Source organism: Pholcus phalangioides, unplaced genomic scaffold (genome assembly GCF_987345545.1).
Source record: "Pholcus phalangioides strain wild (caught in Gottingen) unplaced genomic scaffold, Ppha-v1.0 ptg000012l_1, whole genome shotgun sequence".
Taxonomy (NCBI): Eukaryota; Metazoa; Arthropoda; class Arachnida; order Araneae; family Pholcidae; genus Pholcus; species Pholcus phalangioides.
In genome coordinates this window covers 2,515,316-2,530,931 of record NW_028301605.1, presented here as the reverse complement: position 1 = coordinate 2,530,931, position 15,616 = coordinate 2,515,316, and the positions used below count along the sequence as shown (strand labels likewise).

The 15,616-nt window shown below is 39.4% G+C and overlaps 1 protein-coding gene across 2 annotated transcripts in view; it reads left to right on the top strand.

The window, feature by feature from the left end:
• Positions 1-7,058: 7,058 nt before the first annotated feature.
• LOC149079139 (uncharacterized) overlaps positions 7,059-15,616 on the top strand; it is a 47,836-nt gene continuing 39,278 nt past the window's right edge. Inside the window, exon 1 of one of the 2 annotated variants that reach the window (XM_089240018.1) lies at positions 7,059-7,712. The gene's annotated coding sequence lies outside the window, so the exon portion shown is untranslated. Of the gene's footprint in view, positions 7,713-7,853; positions 8,420-15,616 lie in introns of those variants that run through there. The other variant, XM_089240019.1, reaches the window with a different exon arrangement.

Here is a 15,616-nt window from a genome sequence, read left to right as displayed (position 1 = left end):
CTTCTTTTTTTTCAGACGCATTGTTTAAAAAAAATTATGGACATTACACTAAATAAATTTAAATAGTGCTCGGTTATTCGAGCGATCATTAGCGTGCTTTTGCAATTTGGCACAATTTTTAGAAGGGGTTTTCATACTAACAGCGTTCATAATCGAGGTTGTCATTTTTAACCCCTTCGCGATCCAAAGGTTTCTTCTCCACTATGTTGGTTAGTACAGTTCTTACTTTATAGCGCCCCTTCCCCCCCCCCCCCGCAATGAGGAAGGCCCCCGGGGCCTTTCTAGTTTTTGTGTATAGCTTACTTTATATATCTTATGAGTTCTGCTAAGAAGTTGAATTCACAGGGGCCTCCATATTATCATAAGGGGCTGTTGTAACAATGAAGTAGCATAGTTTCCTCATGCGGACCTATGTCCAGGTGGACTCGGCATAGAACCGCATAAGGTTAAGTGGCAATTCTTTTTACTGTCAAAACACTCCCACTTGAGGCTTGGCTAGTTTTCAAAACAATGAAGAAATATCTCACCTAACTTGATGCCTCCTATTTCGTCAGTGACGAGCCCAAATACTAGCGCCCGAGTGGCGCAGCGGTAAGATGCTCGTAGTCCGCAATGAAGGTTGCCGTCAAGGTCCACGGGTTCGAATCCGGAAAAAAAAACGTCAGAAATACGTTTTTACCTACCGAGCTTCGGGCGACCACCGATAGATGGCTCCTTCAATTCCCACCCAGCTCTAGTGGTTGGCTATATGCGACTCTGGAGTTGGTGTGCGGTAAATTAGCCCAGATACTGCGTTGTTTTTTTACAGTCAAACATGTTTTCCATCCCAACGTCCCTCTCAACCTGTCAGATCAACTGCCAGTGGGCAAAATCAGCTTTTGCTCAAAATATAGCCGAAGGATAGAGACGGTTTTTTTTTCTTTCCCTTCGGGGTAATTTAATAATACGCGTACATTATAAATAACAGCCTACAAAAAGCCAGAGTATTTCCCTTCCCTGATTGTTCAGAAAATCCACATTCTTCTATCAACATCTAGAAATGCAAGCCATAACTTCAAAGTCTCACGAGTATGATGATCTTATTCGGAAACTAGGACACCTAGAACGTTCAACACGGGATATCACGAGACAATGCCAACGGTCTGCAAACGATTATTTCTAAAACTGCCAAGAATTGAACCGTCTTAAAAAAAATCACTAATTAGGGGGGGGGGAGGCTCCATGTACATAACGAATTCAATTTCGCTTCGTGGGAAATATAAGGTAAAACGGGACATTTTTATCAAAACAGTCGAAACATCAAAAATACGAGAAAGTTCTATGAATCTTTGGGGGAATAATACGGGACGCATGGTCACCCTACTTACGAGCAGCTACAATATAGTAGCTCAAATATAAATTATAAAGCCCCAATAGGCAAATTGCCCAACAGAGTGGCTGGAAAAAATATAGAGAAAAAGGCAAAATATTAAAAAAAGGACGATAAGAAAATATGAAAATAAGAAAAAATATTAGAAGAAAGCCCATAAAAATGGTTTTCTTAGCCTAAATAGAGCAACCCATAGTTAGGAATAATTCAGAACAATGAACTAAAATACGAAAATGTAATTAAAAGTAACCGAAGGTAAGCTATTCCATACATTTTTACAACCCTATTAGAAAAAGAAATGTTAAAACTTCCTGCGACACAATAACCTAGAAATTATCCCTGGGTTGGGTTCTAACCGAAACTGGTGTCTCCGAGTCGAAGCATTTGAATGACGACGTAACAATATTTCATGATTCATCGTATTGATCCCATTGAAAATCTTAAATACTTGAATCATATCTCCGTGGTTCAAAAACTTATGTCTTCCGCGGCTCCTTAGAATAGTCTAACGAAGAACCGCTTCCTGGTATTGAATAGGCACACATTTATAAGAGCAACTCACCACGACGCCCCAAGGAGCCGTGACATACGCTTTGGTATCCACCCTTAGTGCCATGGCAACCAACCACGTATATTTTAGTTAATTAACCCTTTAAGCGGTTTTATAAATTTCACTGATCTGCATCATATAAGTGCTACATTAAAATATCTAAAAAATCTCTGTAAAATGCCACATCTTTTTTTTCAAAAACTTTTTTTCCCCGATTTTGTGCAGGTGATAGTTCTTTCCGCCATGACTTCGGTAATCTAATAATAATAATAATAATAATAAACCGAGGAAGAGAAATATTATATATTTTTCCATTATATTTATAGTTTTATGCGGTTCGGATATTCCTATGTTGCACCAAAGGGAATGAGAATAAAAGTGTATTTCACGTGTCTCTCTGTTATCAAAATTTGAGCAAAAACTTACTCCACCCCTGGCAGTTAATCCGAGAGATTGGGGATGAACAACACTTTATCAAGAGAAGGGGAACTCACAATGTATTTGGGTTCGTTATTACCAAAATGAGAGGGTATTAAGGAGGTGAGATATCTCGTAATTGCCGAAATACAAAGCACTTTCACAAAGTTATGTGAAAGTTATCTCGAAATTGTCGTCCTTTACCATCTATGAAAAATTATACATGCTTCTAAGCACATAAAAGTCGGGAACTACTAGTCTGAATTGCTTGAAAAAATAGATTATAAGAAAGCATTCATACAATACTTACTTATGAGCGCTTTAGCCCAGACCGATAAGAAACCTACGCACTCTACCATATAAAAGGACGTTCTTAGTTCTTTTAGAAATTTTTATTTCTAAATCGATTCTGTGGGCACGCGGACCCGTGTGACGAATTACCGGGGGGGGGGGGGGGTGCTCGAGCACCCTCAGGCCTCGACGCCATTTGTTTCAACTTCAAGGCGCGAATGCGAGCCACTCTCTCCGTTAAAAAGTCTTGCCCCAGAGAGCAATAGACCTAAAGACGGTACAAATATTCCAGTGGCGTATGAGGCGGGAGAGCTCACCACCAGCGGTAATTTGTAGCACGGATTCGAGCACCCCCAGAACTGATGAGAAATCGAAATTTCCTATGAAAAGCTCAAGACGAGCAATCACGGGGTCGAAACATTTCCGACGCCAATGATTACGATAGTTTGAAAAATAGATGGTAGCAATAGTTACATACTCGAACTATTAGGTGCACAAGCACACACGTCCGGCACATCTCATGCAGTAGTTTATTTCCCGTGACGATAGGACTAGATTTGTGCTAGCTTTGAAAAAAAAAAGAAAGTTAACCATCGGTTTTCACAAAAAAAAAAAAAAAAAAAATTCATTTTACACAGAATGTTCTTTACACATTTTACACATATGTTCTTAGCGCCTAGCATATATATACAGGGTGTTTTAAAAAGAATCACCCGATTTGAAATGAGTATATTAAGAAACATACTGAACATAGACACTTAAGATAAATTTTATATTACATGGCTAATCAAAGTTTTTTTACAAACCAAATTAAAGGTGCTCAATATGTCCACCTTGGGATGCACGGTATATGCATGGCCCCCACAACCTGTAGCGGGGTCCCTAGGCTGGGATCTTTTGCGGGCCCCTCGATCAGACTTTTAACGGGCCCCTTCTGTAGTTAATTTATAGCGTGAAAAAGCAAAAAAACGCTGATAACAGTCCCGGGCCCTGTCAGCCCCCCCCCCCATGTGGGGGCCATGGGCATATGTCTATACGGTGGTCAAATTCGTCCCAAACTTTCGAGATCATGTTTGCATCCACGGCTGCTGTTATGCGTATCTTCAGTTCTGCTAATGTAGCTGGAAGGGAAGGCATATAAACGTAGTCTTTTATAAATCCCCACAAGAAGAAATTGCTCACTGTAAGGTCCGGCGATCTTGGAGGCCAGTGATGTTTAACTGAATCATCATGTCCCGTACGGCCGATCTATCGTTTAGGAATGTGATTACTCAAAAATTCTCGAACGTTCAAGCTCCAGTGTGGTGGTGCCCTGTCCTGCTGGAAAATAAAGTCATCCGAATCGGTTTCTAACTGTGGGAAAAGCCAATATTGACAAACACTGAAGTGGCGGCCGAAAGGAAGAGCGTTAGCGCTACCTGTCGGCAACTGCTGTGTAAAACTCGAGATTCCCCTCTTTCTACCAATGCATTATCCGATCAAAACCTGAATAGTTATGATTTTTTTAAAATCGGATGATTCTTTTTGAAACACCCTATATATTTTTCACATTAAAAGTTTATCCATCCAAATCTGGCAACGAATTCAAAACAGTTAGATTTCCGAAAAATGAACCATCTCGAGATTCGAATCTAAAAATTACACGTTGGGGAAACTATGGAAAGCGTCATTCAGAAACGATTCTCTTGGCGCTTTTTTGTCATTTCACTTGATGTTGGCGCTTATAATCCGTTCTGCCACGTGTAGTGTAACTAATTGTCCACAAGTACCTCGTTCAGTATGGAAAAAGTGAAAAAGTGAAGCTTGTGTGTATGTGTGTGTGTGAAGTAATGTATTGTCTTGAAGACAAATAATCGTTACTGAAGACACCTGATTACGTACGCATATTGATTTCAAAATAACATTGTTTTTCTTTCCCAAAAAAAAGGTATGTCATTCATTTTTGAAAAAAACTTCAATGTCAATAAAGTAGACAGTCATAAAGCATTATATTGTGAGTCACTTAACAAGCGACGTCTTTGTGTAGATCGGTGTTTACCAAAAACGGGAGATATCGCCCCTCTCCAGCTTCAACCGTAGGTATAAATTTATGGGAAATATTGGGAGAGGAACGCTCGAACCTAATTCAATGTTTCTATAGAATGATGGAGATGTTGGCAAATAGTATTGGGGGGGGGGGGCGCCGGCTCTGGTCCATGGGCCTAATATGTTTTCCCCTATCGGGGGGGGGGGGGTTCTAACGCCAGCACACATAAGCAGTGCCGTCTTAACGCATGTGTTCACCTGGGCGAGGTCCGGGAGCCTCAAGAGAAGAGGGGCCTCAGAAAAATCACTTGGCCCGGGGGCCCATGATGCACTTAAGACGGCCCTGCGCATATGCTTAGAAATATTTCATAACCAGTACAAAACTCGAATCCAAGGCCATATTATCATAGCATGGGGAGTGGGAACCTCCGGAAATGTGAGCAATTGACTATGGAGTGATACAGAACTTGACATATCCCAGGCGCCAGGTCGCCATAGCGATTGAAAAAAAAATCAGTATTGGTACCTAAAATTTTCTAAATGTGCTTATTAAATTGGAGTCTAAAGGCCGTTACACATTGCCGTGATGTGAGTGGGATCATGTCGCGTAATGACTTTAAGGACGACACAAAATTTAATAATTTAATTACACTACGTCTTTTAACATGGGACAAATGAAAAGAAAACATTATTTAGGACCCTTTTTCTTGAGCAAGAAGCCCATGCTTTTGGCTCCTATGAAATTTGACTGGCGCCTAAATAATTTTTTCGATTTGTTAAGCCCTGGACTAAAATGTGGGCATAGTTAAGTTTAAGTCTTTGTTTTATCGCTGCTCCCACCCCCGCGAAACAGTGCAGTCATCCTCCCATCCGAAAGAAATTTCTGGCTACGGTACTGCTCGAATCCATGACAAAGAGACACGATTTCCAAAAGCTCAAGCCGAGTATTCATAGGGCAAAAACTCTTATGACACCCTTGGCTGTTCCCATGGCCTAACAAGGAAGCGGGGGGGGGGGGCTGACAGTGCTCGGGATGATTCCCATCATTTTTTTTCAAGCTGTAAATTAGGGAGGGGGGAGAGGACCTCAGTATGGGCTGAGATACGGGGAGGGGACATGCCCCTCCAGCGTCAAAGGTGGAGTCGACTGATCTAATGTATAAATGTATATACGAATTGACATCATCATCGTGCCCCCCCCCAGCAATAATGACCGTGCCCCCCCCCCAGACTTCCACGTCTATCGCCGCCTATGGAACCTACCTCACCCTAGGGGATCCCTGCTCCAGCTTGTGGTGGTCATGGCTGCGTGTATATGTGTGTGCCATTGCGGCTGCAGAGACCCTGGCAAATCTGTAGCGAGAGGAGGATCATGGCACCCAGTCCCTTCCGCCACGAAATGTGAGAAAATAACTGATGTAAAACAGAATAACATGCAGGGACGGGCTTAAGTATTTTGCGGCCCGGTGCAAAAATGAAAATTGCGGCCCTTGTGAACAGGGGTTTTCCAATACCCCAGGGTGTCCATGGGTACTCTGGTGCCCGAGAACGACTGTAAAACTCCTTCGTAGTCATAAAAAATTCCATTTGGCAATAAATATAGACAAAAGTGCCCGCTTTCCAGTAAAAAAATTGCAAGTGCGCCCCCAGGCACTCGAAGATTTCGGGCTCTCAGGGCTAGAAAACCGATTATCTACCAAGGCCCTCAACCTTCTCTATCTTGGATTGAATTTTAAGCTATTGCTTTGCTAAGAAGTTGAAGTCAAAAAATGTAATCATTTTTATCCCCTTTTGCGGCCCCAAAAATTTAGCGGCCCGGTGCGGCCGCACCCTTCGCACCTGCATAAGTCCGGCCCTGATAACATGATCAAGTCTATAATTTTGGTCACTTCCGAAACACCAATATATTGTCTCCCCTCCGAAATAAATTTCTGGCTACAGCATTTAATCTTCGCATTGAAACACGTCATCTCACTCTCCCTTCGAAATGAGCTTCGAGAGATTGCATTGTATAGTTATCCCTACGTAATTACGACCCCACAAGAGATACAATCTTTCATGGAGCAGTTCCCCCAGAATTCATTAAAAAAATGGGGATACATTACATAATTTTTGTTTTTTTGAAAAAGCCAATTAAATTCTATACGAGACATCTTTCTTATTCATCGGAGAAAGAAAAAAAAATCACGATCTTTTTTTCTTCTTCTTCTAATAATAATTCATTGTTTAGACATAAATTTCAAATTCCCTTCCTCACCCCCTCCGTAAAAATAAATTAAAATTGATTAGGAAATGAGCAATTTGTGAAATATCCCTATATACAATCGCGTGTTTGGCTGTTGCCACCGGTAGTGAATCTCCGCCATTTATATTATCCAGCCATTTTTTTTTCCCGTACGAAGCACGGTTATGCGGTGCGATTAATGTCTCCTGCTGAATAGACGTTCCTAGTGTTATTTAATGATTTTTAAAGGAATCAATCAGCGAAATTAGTTGTATAAATGAGGTATGAATCGTATGTGGTACTGGCAGTTACTCCACGTGGGACGTTCATCACTTTAAAAAAGACCTTGACGGAATACGTGGACGATGGGTGTGTGAGATAGCGATGGAGTAACAAAAAGAACTCGAGACTGATACAAGAAAGGATCTCGTTGCGGTACTCACCTCATGTTGAGCATGTTGCTGGTGTCCAGGAAGATTTGCATACCAGTAATGCACCTAAGTACACATCGCTTCTGGTAGGTGCCGTGAAGTCCATCTTGGATCGTCATATAAGGTGGCGTACGAAATCTGGAAAGGACTCTCCAGGTTCAAGATCCACCCACGCTTGAGGACACGAAAGAGATTCGTCACCTACAAGATCCGCATTGTTTTCGTCAACCCACGCAGCTTCTTGACGTTGGGCAATGGCAATCCCCAATGGACATCCGTGAGGTACCATTTCAATCGCCGTACCGCAAGAACGATCAATGTACCCGTGGTGCCATTCAGTGTCTTGCCCGTCGACGCTCGTTCCAATTGGTAACAACAACACGTGGATGTCGCGCAGAATTTGGAGGTAATAACGCCAATCCTTCTTCCCAGTAACGTTGTGTGTGTGTGTGTGTGAGTTTTGCATTTTACGGAACTAAAAAAAACTGTTCTGAAGTAGAATTGGATGTTGTCTAATTCTGAAGGGTAGTTTGGGCGGTCCATGACGGCATGGGCTTCGAACCATTTGTTTCCATTCCAGTTGGATACTGAATCAACTGGGAATCTGAGGTTTTTCCGTGTTAGGCTTAGCTGTTTAACGCGGGGTCCCCATCACTTCGTGTACGGAAAAGCTGTGCGTGTAATTAGCGTTTCTCTTTGTTTCCTTTAATTCTTCGTCGATGGACCTTTCAAGGGAACAAAGACAGTATTGAAGTCAACTTTGTAGGAATTCGTAGAATTTCTCCCCCCAGTCTTTTACTTATAACTTTTACCATATAATAGCCAATGTTGTGTGTGTGCGCGTTTTTTTTTTTTCCTTCCCATCCCGAGTCCGCGCCTTTGTTGACGTTTTTCTTTCTATGGAATCCAACAAAGGAGGAGAGAGAGTGACTCTCCGTATTTTTTAAATTTTCCAATATGTTCGATGATAATTCGATAGTGACATCAGTGGGAAATGGATTTAGAATAAACCGGGATGTTGTTATTTCGGTGAAGTGCGTGAAAGAACGAGGATTAATTCCACAAATGGGATATCTACCTTGGATTTATTATTGTTTGACTTGAGAGAAGGAGGTAGGTGGTGGTAGCGTAAAAACACGCTTTTTCGAATGTTATAGTCAATTCACCACGTATTTATTATAGTAAAAGTTCGGATACATTTCCGAAGGAAGTATTCCATCTATTTATTTCCTTTTAAAATTAATTACAACAAATGCCTTTAACTTAAGTGTTTACTATAGGGGGGAACCCTATATTATTCATTGAAGGGCAATTAAAATGCAGTTATTGTGATAAATTTAGATTAAATAACACTCCTTATTCATTAGGGGATGTTTATACGAGGTTATTCCTGTGAAAAACTGCTTGGAAATTTGTTAAGACACAGGATTAGGTCAACGGATTGAAATATGGAAGATTAACAGCTTTGCAGACGCTGAAAGATTTTGCCTTGAATAATTTGCTGTTTGATGTGCAGCTGATGCTTCAGCGATGAATGTTTGATAGTGAAAATTTTATTACTACTGTTCCATGGTTGACAGCGAGCTTCGAATTGAGATTTACTGATTATTTTGCAGTTTGCATTAAGAACGAATGATTATCAATAGAAAAGGCATTTGTTATCAGGCATATGTTACTATGCCTATGTCCGAAGTGTTTTCAATCAATTTGATGAGTTGTGTTTCTACAGAAATATGTATTAAGAAGTATCGGTCTTTTAATTTTTAATCAATTGGTCTTCAGTAATTTATTCCTGCTTTGACAAGTTCCCAGGGATGTATAAATTGAGTATTTTTGATAAAAATAATATTTTGTAATGCATTGAAACTTCTATGTAACAATAATCAAGGGACCGAAGAAAGGAATCATTATACAGGATTTACTGTTACAGATACAATATATAAATACAAGGATTGTGCCAGGAATATGGATTTAGAATAAACAGGAGTTATTATTTCCTCGCGGAGTATTTCAGTGAAATAATGAGGATTAATTCCATGAATGGACTATTGATTGTGTAGTTACAAATGACTGGATACCAGGCGAAGGTAATTGGGAAGAAAAGTCACATTCCTCTGTGGGGAATCGAACCACCAACCTCACACTTTCCAGGTGCGAACTCTACCATTAAGCTATGGAGGACAAGGACTTTTCTTTCCAATTATCTTTGCTTGGTATCCAGTGTTGTACTTTGTATAATTAGTGGAGAGGTTCATCTATCTACCATGTATTTCACCATGTATTTATTACAGTAAAAAGTTCAGATACATTCCCAAGGAAGCATTCCATCTATTTATTTCCTTTAAAATTAATTACAATAAATGCCTTTAACTGAAGTGTTTACTTTAGGGAGACCCCTATATTATTCATAAAAAGACAATTAAAATGCAGTTATTGTGGTAAATTTATATTAAATAATACTCTTTATTCATCAGGGAATGTTTATATGAGGATATTCCTGTGAAAAACTGGTTGGGAATTTGTTTAGACACAAGATTGGGTCAAAAGGTTCTAATATGAAAAATTAACAGCTTCAAAGACGTTGCAAGATTATTTCATGAATAATTTGCTGTTCTGAGATGCTTTAGCGATGAATGGTTGATGGTGAAAATTTGATTACTTGTTGGTCCGTGCTTATAAACAAGCTTTGAATCGAGATGTATTAATTATTTTGCTATGTGATAGTAAGAACAAATGGTTCTTAACAGAAAAGACATTTGGTAAACGTTATTGTGTCTATTTCAAAAATGGTTTCATGCAATTTGATGAGTTGTGTTATTGTGGAAATAGGTATTGAAAAGTATCTGTCTTTTTTCATTTGCATTTGTTCCTGGGAGTGTATAAATGAAGTATTTCGATAAACAAATGAACAGCTTTGCAGTCTCAAGATTTTTCGTTGAATAATTTGCTGTTCGATGTGCAGCTGATGGTTAAGCAATGAACGTTTGATAGTGAAAACTTGATTGCTATTAATTCATTTTTTGATAGCGAGCTTCAAATCGAGATCTATTGATTATTTTGCTATGTGACAGTAAGGACGACTGATTATCAACAGAAAAGACATTTAGTAAATGTTATTATGTCTATGTCTGAAATAGTTTCATACAATTTGATAAGTTCTATGGCTGTATAAATATGTGTCAAGAAGTATCAGTCCTCTAATCTGCATCAGTCATTCATTCTGTGATTACTTACTTATTGAATCATGCTTAACCAGTCATTTGGCCAATTAATTTCTCAGTGTGCTACTCCCGGTGTCCCTTCTTATGAAGATCTGCATGCTTTTTCCCTTTTTTTGGTAGTTTGAAGCTATTAAAATATTTGATTGAATTTTTTATAAAAAACACTATAACTGATTTTCTTTTCTGTATATTTAAAATCATTGAAATAATAATAAAAGTTAATTAGTAAAACTAATAGGTTTTCTAGATAGAAGTGTTGAATTCTTAATTGATTGAAAGTAATGATAGCCTCAGGGATTATTCAAAATGGGCGCAGGAAAATATTTCTCAGTAATTCATGTTAAAAATGATCTATTTAAATTTATAAAATGACATGTAATTCTTATATTTTTCCTTGTATCTTACTAATTATAAGATGGAACATATATTTGAAAAAAGATCGCATGAGCAGCTTCTCCATACAAAGCATGGTGAAGATAATAATAATTACCCCAGACATTAAAATATAATAGTTCAACTTCATCTAGTGGCAAGATAATAAAGTAAAAGGATGCCTGTGCAGGTGGCAGCATATTATGTATGATGATTCCATCGTATCCTGAAAATCCACATGGCGGTGCCCACGGCACTACATGTGGCTGCACCTGCATTTGCCGTCGTAGCCAGGTGACTGATTAATAGCGAGTTTCGAATCAAGATGTATTGATTATTTTGCAATGTTACTGAGAACAAATGATTTTCAACAGAAAAAATATTTGGGAAAATGGTATTATGCCCATGCCCAAATTGGTTTTGTGCAATTTGATTGGTTGCGTGGCTGCAGAAATATTTGTCGAGAAGTATCAGTCCTCTAATCTGCATCAGTAGCTTGTTCTGTGATTTATTCATTCAACAAATTCCTGGGAAAGTATAAATGAAATATTTTGATGAAGATATAAGATTTTGCTATGCATTGAAACTCCTATGTAACGATAATCAAGGGGACACAGGATTTACTGTCATAAATGAAGTATAAATAAATACAGCAAGGACTATACTGGGGGTGAAAAATCCGCTACAACTTCTGATGTCCACGCCATCTTGCAAAAAGAACAAAATTTTCCCTTAAGAAACTTTGAAGTTGTCGCAATAGAAGCATTTGTCCTCCCCACAATTTGATTTCTTGGACCACACAAATGGAATTACCTTGGGCCCCCCCCCCCTTCCCAGGATTCAGCACCCGGGCTTCCAACAAAGTATAAAATAGGGTCAAACACTATGCAAATTGCCGCTCACCTGCAGAACAATGGAAAAAACCCCTTCAATCACTGTTTCCAGCTATTTATTTTAATGAAAACAGTTGACTCCTTTGATTTATGCGTTCCTTAAGTTAATTATTTTTTAAATTGCGTCAATTTTTCCTGACTGGCTGTATTTGATAAAACATTTGTGTATCCTTTAACAGAATGAAAAGTTTGTGAAACAACGTATTATCGCACTGGAGAAACAGCAATGACGAATCTGTCTTCTATGATCATGGAAAAGTGACGAAATCCCAGAAAAGTAACGAAATAAGAAAAGGGTCACGAATTGTGAAAAATAGGCCTAGGGAGTGAAATCAGATGTACTCAGATTGATTTTTTTGTGAAAATAGAAATCATTCTATTAAATTTCTAATAGTTTAATCATTATTCTATAGTTTTGATTTCTATAGTTTAAGTTAAAAATAATTCAAGTCTCTAGTTTTTGTAATCACTCTATTAAGTTTCTTAGAATTTCTAATAAATATTCTAAGAAGGACCCCGCAAAAGAAGTTATCTCAAAGTATGTTGAATCAAACCAAGGTAATGATCTAGAGTGAACTCGAAAAAAAAAACCACTTATTATTTAAAATATGAAAGGATATTTTCTGGTAAAAGAAGTAAGATCAAATGTTCAGGAATGGTTGAAACTGAAGATTACAAAAGCACAACTTGGACTTGCATCAGTAGCAAAAACAAGAAAAATAATTATTTAATGAGGCGTGGTGGTAGCCCATGTCGATAAGATACTCGCCTAAAGTACCAAAGGATGTTTATACAAACAAACAAAAAATTTATACAAATACAACGCCACAACAGGCAAATTGCCCAACGAGGTGGCTGACTTAAGAACATCATGGATCCCGAGCCATTTTTTGGATTCCCTACCTACTACTGCTACACCCCCCCCCCCCCGCGCGGAACCCCCAACGAATTGGCACATGCTGGAATGTGCATGTACGTGTAGTGAAACCTGACGTGAAGTTTTTTGTTTCTCTGTAATGCTTGTTATGTGTAGTGCTGCCATCTGCCACCAGTTTTTCTAACTATGAGTGAAGTGTTATGGTTGAATGATTTACCGTTGTAGGACTGTTGCTCTCTGTGGCGAGACTTTTTAACGGGGAGATCGGCTCGCATTTGCGCCTTGAAGTTGGGAACCACAGAAAACCAACTTCAGCCGACCACACTGTATTTTATTTACTGCCAAAATTTTAAAGTGCTACAAAAATCAAATTTTCGTTTTCCACCCCCGACTATAAAGAGCAATATCATTGATAGGCGACTATACAAAAGTTCCTCAGTTTTTGTTCTTATGTCACTTTAAATATGTGCTGAAAAGTGGGTGCGTTGATCCATAATTCTTAAGAAAAACTAAATTGTAATTATTGGTTATTTCCCGTCAGATTCTATTGGTCGAAATAAGCAGAGAGTATCCTGGCTACAAAAATTTGAACCAGAGCCAACATTTTGCCTAGCTGCATTCTAATGGTGACAGAGGCATCAGAAATGTTATCACACTTGCCAGAAGTGTTAGTAAACACCTGTGGGTGCTTGACTTGAGCTTTAAATGACTATTTTTTATTTCTGAATGAATTCTGGGAGTTTTCAGACCGGTGGTTCAACAGGCCTACAATGGTAAAATCATCAAACATTACACTTCACTCATAGTTCGGAAAATATGTGGTAGATGGCAGCACTATAACAAGCATTACACAGAAACAAGGTTCCCGTTAGGTTCTTAACAAGGATACACACATTCCAACATGTACCAATTCGTTAGAAGTTCACACAGAGGAATATGGACAAGGTACACACACACACACACGTGTGGTTTAAAAAAACTGGTTGCTCGACCAGCCCAGTGCAGATGTCACTGAATGATCAAAAAATGAATGTTAAAGCTTCTGACGACTGAATGCGGTTAAGGCCAAGCACAAAATATATTTCTTTGCAACTTAGTTGCATGCTTTGAAGTTGATGAGAATTGCAAACCAAGATGAGCCTAAATGGAAGATCGCAGAGAGTATGGGGCCAGAAATAATCAGGTCGCCTAGAGAATGTGATATGACTTTAAAAGATGATGTATAGTCTTTTTTGATGTGATGGAAAAATTGATGGTAAATGGCAGCACTACACATAACAAGCATTACACAGGAACAAACTTCACGTTAGGTTCACAACATATACACACACATTGCAACATGTATTAATTCATTATTCAGCAGAGGAATATGGATGACAAAAGGTGCACATGTGGTTTAGCAGTTGTAGTTTTTTGATGTGTTTATTGTTATAGTGAATTGTTCACTATGTGTAAATTATGTGTGTTACATATCAAGAGATGACGCTGCGCACTCGCTGCTTTGCATCTGTGCAGTAGCATGCCCCACCCAGCGACGAGAGACTTGATCGTGTATACATAACCACATTTTGGATTGTTCATCCATTTGTAAATAGATAATAAACTGAAGAGCCAAAAAAACTGGTACAGGCATGCGTATGCAAATAAAGAGATATGGAACCAATCAGAGTTTGGCGCTGCAACGCCAGACACTTATATAAACACAACAAGTGTCTGGCATAGTTGTTAGATCGGTTACTGCTGCTACAATGGCAGGTTATCAAGATTTAAGTGAGTTTGAACGTGGTGTTATAGTCGGCGCACGAGAGATGGGACATAGCATCTCCGAGGTAGCGATGAAATTTGGATTTTCACGTACAACCATTTCTTGAGCGTACCGTGAATATCAGGAATCCGGTAAAAAATTAAATCGATGACATCGCTGCGGCCGGAAAAAGATCATACAAGAACGGGACCAACGACTACTGACAAGAATCATTAAACGTGACAGACGTGCAACCCTTCTGCAAATTGCAGGAGATTTCAATGCTGGGCCATCAACAAGTGTCAGCATGCGAACCATTCAATGAAACATAATCGATATGGGCTTTCGGAGCCGAAGGACCACTCATGTACCCTTGATTACTGCACGACACAAAGCTTTACGTCTCGCCTGGGCCCGACAACACTGACATTGTACTGTTGAGGAATGGAAACACGTTGCCTGGTCTGCCGAATCTCGGTTCCAATTGCTTCGAGCTGATGGACGTGTACGGGTATGGAGACAACCTCATGAATCCATGGACCCTACATGTCAACAGGGGACTGTTCAAGCTGGTGGAGGCTCTGTGATGGTATGGGGTATGTGCAGTTGGCGTGATATAGGACCCCCATTCATGCGCCCATTCATGTCCATTGTGCGTTCCGACGGACTTGGACAATTTCAGCAGGACAATGCAACAAGTCCCCATACGTCCAGAATTGCTACAAAGTGGCTCCAGGAACACTCTTCTGACTTGAGACACTTCCGCTGGCCACCTAAATCCCCAGACATGAACATTATTGAACATATCTGGGATGCTTTGCAACGTGCTGTTCAGAAGAGATCTCCACCCCCTCTTACTCCTACGGATTTATGGACAGCCCTGCAGGATTCATGGTGTCAATTACCTCCAGCACTACTTCAGACATTAGTCGATTCCGTGTCACGTCGTGGTGCGGCACTTCTGCGGGCTCTCGGGGATCCTACACGATATTAGGCAGGAGGTACCAGTTTTTTTTGGCTCTTCAGTGTACTTATATAAGTTGATTTTTATTTTAAAATGGAGTCAGATTATTCAATGTCACCATTGCATCATTTCATCACGAAACAACACAAAGGATTTGATGTGTAATTTCTGCACAAGATGGTTATATAACAAGTTTTTGGGTTTTGAATCGTACATGTTTGATATCCTATTGCAAAATC